Here is a 6,000-nt window from a genome sequence, read left to right on the forward strand (position 1 = left end):
GGATGTGATTCATGTGAAGATTTAATTGTCAGATACTATGTGTACTGGTATAATTGTAATGTCCAATGCACGTAATGAGCGCTTATATAGTCAAGTCAAAATGTGTGTAACTGTGTATTGTTGTTTGGAAATATTAGAAATGAACTGTAATAAAAAATCAGATGTAAATTTTCTTATTTTTTTCATACAAAGTTAATTTGTCATGCAAAAATAATAATACTAATAAAATACGAAATTTTGGGATTGAAAAAATTTGTCATGAAACTATATTTCTGTACTCAAATTTAATATATAATTAGTCGATTATGACATAAGTGATTTTTTTTTAAAAAAAAATAAAATAAAAGTTATCAATATTTTTAAATTTGAATGGTAGGAGGGAAAAATAAAAATTGCATCATGATTCATTCGATATAATAGTTAACCCAATTGCTTCATACAGCACCAGCCCAACTGAAATCCCCCTTTCTTCCACCGGAACAAGATACTTCATCTGTCCCACATCCACGAAAAATTCAATGCTATTATGAGGATACTGTGTCAGCTTTTTATTGGCCACTTTTGTGGGACCCATGTGTGGGTCCCACATGAGTGGCCAAATATAAACTGACACGCCACCCTGAGGGTACTACTTACCCTCAGGGTGGCATCGACATATCCCGCATTCACCCCTGCTCTCAGGGCATGAAACTGGACGTCACAGTCACCGACGGAACCAGCACGGTCCCACCGCCACCGCCCTCCACCACCATTCCGCCACCTCCACCTGGCACCGCCAGTCCTGTTCCTCCATCGCCTCCGCCCAGAACCACTGCGCCACCTCCACCAGGCCAAGTCCTTCGTCGCCTCCGCCGCCCAGAACCACCGCGTCACCTCCGCCCACCCCAAGTCCTTCATCACCTCCGCCGCCCAGAACCACACCAACTCCCTCCCCCATTATCGCTCCTAAGTCATCCCCTCCGCCAACAACCAGTACTCCGCCACCTAAATCAAACAGTACCGGATCGCCGCCTCCGTCGGGTTCTCCACTTGCACCCACCAGTGCTACTCCGCCTCCGGCACCCTCTCATGGCACGATTTTGGCTGGCCAGAATAGCATTTTTATTGGAATATTGCTTGTTTTGACTACAATATTCTTTGGGCTTAACGGCTAGGTAAGAGGCAGTGCCATATTTAATTTTTATTGGAATATTGCTTGTATGCATGCATATCCCTGATCATCAATATATATCTATATATATATATATATATATAATAACTGAGTTTTTGCCGTTTTTGGCAAAATTCCGCCAAAATCATATTGTTAAAAACGGAAATCAAACATTCCATAATTAAATCACAATATTCATTTAATTAAAAATTACAAAATCTTTGCATCTTTTTATATACATATATTTTTTTATATACATACATGTATATTTACAATATTTATTTTTCAAAATATTTTTGAAAATCATGAATTATTTAAAACAAATTCCAAAGATTCGAAAAATGTTTAATATAAATGTAAACATAAATATATATATAAACATATAAACATCATTTCGTAAATTATATATCATTTTTTAATTACGTATGAATATTTACATATATTTATATACAAATATATAATTTCGTAGTCTTTATGTATATTTCCGTAATCTTTGTGTATAAATATATATATATATATAAAATTTCGTAAATAAAAACCATACAAAATCATGAAATATTTCTCAGCCCGTAATTAATTAAATACTATAAAATCTAAAAAATAAAAAAATATATAAAACATTTCCGATCTTGATTACGAAATTAAATCACAATATTAATATACATTCCATAATATTTGCATCTATATATATATATATCCAATTAAAATTACACAACTTTATTTACATTATTATCTGATTTCAGCATTCCTTTGATAATATTTGTTTTTAAAAAAATTTTAAAAATAATAAATAAACATTTAAAATAAAATCCAACCTAAGATTCGAAAAATGAAAATTTGCAGAACAAAACCGAAAAAAAAAGATTGATTTAAAAAAATCACACTTCTACAAATTATTAAATAAGTTATTTTATATTTGGCATATTTTGATTAGGCAGGAATCTTTACAAAACATTTAAATTCCAAACTTAATCACAATATTATGTAATTAAAAATTAAATAATATTTGCATTTTTAATTCCGTATAAAAAACCATACAAAATAACAACCGTAATTAAAACTATACAAAATCACTATTGACTTCTCGGCCCATTCTTAAATACAATAAAATCTTAAAAATAACAGAAATATAAAATATTTCCGATTTTGATTACGGAATTAAATCACAATATTTATATAATTAAACATTACGTAATATTGGCATCTATTTATGTATATATATATATATATATATATCCAATTAAAATTACACAACATTATTTACATTATTCCCTGATTTCAGCATTCCTTTGATAATATTTGCTTCAAAAAAAATTTAAAAATAACAAAGAAACATTTAAAATAAAATTCAACCTAAGATTCGAAAATGGAATTTTTCAGAACAAAAACGGAAAAAGATGGTTTTAAAAAATCATACTTTTAAAAATTATTAAATCAATTATTTTATATTTGGAATATTTTAATTAGGTTGGGATTTACAAAAAAATCAAATTCCAAACTTAATCACAATATTCATGTAATTAAAAATCTATATATATATAATAACTGAGTTTTTGCCATTTTTCGCAAAATCCCGCCAAAATCATATTGTTAAAAACGGAAATCAAACATTCCATAATTAAATCACAATATTCATTTAATTAAAAATTACAAAATCTTTGCATCTTTTTATATACATATATATACATTAATAATTCCATAATCTTTGCATCTTTTTATATACATATATTTTTTTATATACATACATGTATATTTACAATATTTATTTTTCAAAATATTTTTGAAAATCATGAATTATTTAAAACAAATTCCAAAGATTCGAAAAATGTTTAATATAAATGTAAACATAAATATATATATAAACATATAAACATCATTTCGTAAATTATATATCATTTTTTAATTACGTATGAATATTTACATATATTTATATACAAATATATAATTTCGTAGTCTTTATGTATATTTCCGTAATCTTTGTGTGTGTATATATATATATATATATATATATATATATATATATATATATATATATATATATATATATATAAAATTTCGTAAATAAAAACCATACAAAATCATGAAATATTTCTCAGCCCGTAATTAATTAAATACTATAAAATCTAAAAAATAAAAAAATATTTAAAAACATTTCTGATCTTGATTACGAAATTAAATCACAATATTAATATACATTCCATAATATTTGCATCTATATATATATATCCAATTAAAATTACACAACATTATTTAAATTATTATCTGATTTCAGCATTCCTTTGATAATATTTGTTTTCAAAAAAATTTTAAAAATCATAAATAAACATTTAAAATAAAATCCAACCTAAGATTCGAAAAATGAAAATTTGCAGAACAAAACCGAAAAAAAAAGATTGATTTAAAAAAATCACACTTCTACAAATTATTAAATAAGTTATTTTATATTTGGCATATTTTGATTAGGCAGGAATCTTTACAAAACATTTAAATTCCAAACTTAATCACAATATTATGTAATTAAAAATTAAATAATATTTGCATTTTTAATTTCGTATAAAAAACCATACAAAATAACAACCGTAATTAAAACTATACAAAATCACTATTGACTTCTCAGCCCATTCTTAAATACAATAAAATCTTAAAAATAACAAAAATATAAAATATTTCCGATTTTGATTACGGAATTAAATCACAATATTTATATAATTAAACATTACGTAATATTGGTATCTATTTATGTATATATATATATATATATATCCATATATATATCCAATTAAAATTACACAACATTATTTACATTATTTCCTGATTTCAGCATTCCTTTGATAATATTTGCTTCAAAAAAAATTTAAAAATCACAAAGAAACATTTAAAATAAAATTCAACCTAAGATTCGAAAATGGAATTTTTCAGAACAAAAACGGAAAAAGATGGTTTTAAAAAATCATACTTTTAAAAATTATTAAATCAATTATTTTATATTTGGAATATTTTGATTAGGTTGGGATTTACAAAAAAATCAAATTCCAAACTTAATCACAATATTCATGTAATTAAAAATTACATAATATTTACATCTATAAATCAGTAATTAAAAACTATACAAAATCACTACCGTAATTAAAACTATACAAAATCACTACTAACGTTTTGGCCCGTTCTTAAATACTACAAAATCAAAAAAATAACAAAAATATAGAACATTCCATAATATTTTCATCTATTTATATAATTAAAAATTCCATAATTTTTCATATATATATATATATATATATCTAATTAAATTAAAATTACAGAATATTATTTAAATTATTCTAAACATTAAAAAAAAAATTGACTTAAAGAAATCATACTTCTACAAATTATTAAATCAGTTATTTTATATTTGGCATATTTTGATTCGGGAGGAATCTTTATAAAACATTCAAATTCCAAACCTAATCACAATATTATGTAATTAAAAATTAAATAATATTTTCATTTTTAATTCCGTATAAAAAACATACAAAAATATAAAAACAGTAATTAAAACTATACAAAATCACTATCTATAATTCCGTAATTAAAAGCATACAAAATCACTACTATTATTAAAATTATACAATCACTACTAACTTCTCGGCCCATTCTTAAATACAACAAAATCTAAAAATTATCAAAAATATAGAACATTTCCAATATTGAATTGAGCACAATTATTGTATAAATATAATTATATTTTCAACTTCAATCAAAAAATCACAACATAGTTTCCACTCGATACTCACCAAATGTCACCGTTGTTCAAAGTTATTCGTGAAATAAATCTTTCAGATTGGTATTGGGCACTGAAATTACGATTAATACGTTATTTATGATCTACCTCCGTATAAAAGCAAGGAAGATCCTAGCTACAATGAAATGTATATTCCAAAATATTGAGGTACATAAAATATTTGCGATTTAAATTTATCATCAATCTAACTTCGATTTGTTATGTTTTTTCTCGCTTCCAGGGAACACGCATACATGCAACCATAAAATATGGTGTCATTGATAAATTGAGGCCAAGACTCAAAGAAAGACGTTTTTATGCCATCAAAGACATGATCGTTGCACAAAATAAAATGAAAATCAAAACCACCTCGAGCATATACAAAATTAATCTCATCAACAAAACAAATGTATGCGAAATAAAAGATCATAATTTTCCGTCAAAGATATTTGAATTCAAGAACTTCAAATATTTGACAAGCACAGAAATCATCGATGAAAATAAATTTTTTGGTATGTTTAATTTTTGATGTTTCGTGAATTTAAATGATGTTAGCATTTTATTATTAAATATTAATGTGTTTATTGATCATTGTGTGTTTTTTATATGTGATTGTTGTAATGATTTCAAGTGACAACCCTAAAACAGAGAAATCAATGGACGTCCTACAAAGATAATTGATTTTTCCATTGAAGATTTAGTGTAAAAGTATTTATAATCTAACATTTTTCTGGTCATAAGAAATTTTAATGTAGATATATTCTATGTATATTTATAATTTTTTAGGCACAACAAGTTACCATGCACTTTGCTGAAAAGTTTCGTAGATGAAATGATGACGTTTTTTAATACAATTGGTGATGAGTCGGTGATTGTGGTTCTTCAAATGTATCGTGCAAGAAGATATAAAGGTGAATTAAGTAGGTATTTCAAATACATTTTATGTCAACAAATTGATGTTAAAAGGTGAATACGCAAAATTCTGGAATTTTTAAGCAGGTAATATTACTCTTATATTACTTCATTTTGTTTAAAATTCTAATAAATTTATTTTGATAATTTACATAAAATCAATTTTTTTTCAGATTTA

The sequence above is a fragment of the Henckelia pumila genome, chromosome 2 (assembly GCF_033568475.1).
Source record: "Henckelia pumila isolate YLH828 chromosome 2, ASM3356847v2, whole genome shotgun sequence".
In the NCBI taxonomy this organism is placed as follows: domain Eukaryota; kingdom Viridiplantae; phylum Streptophyta; class Magnoliopsida; order Lamiales; family Gesneriaceae; genus Henckelia; species Henckelia pumila.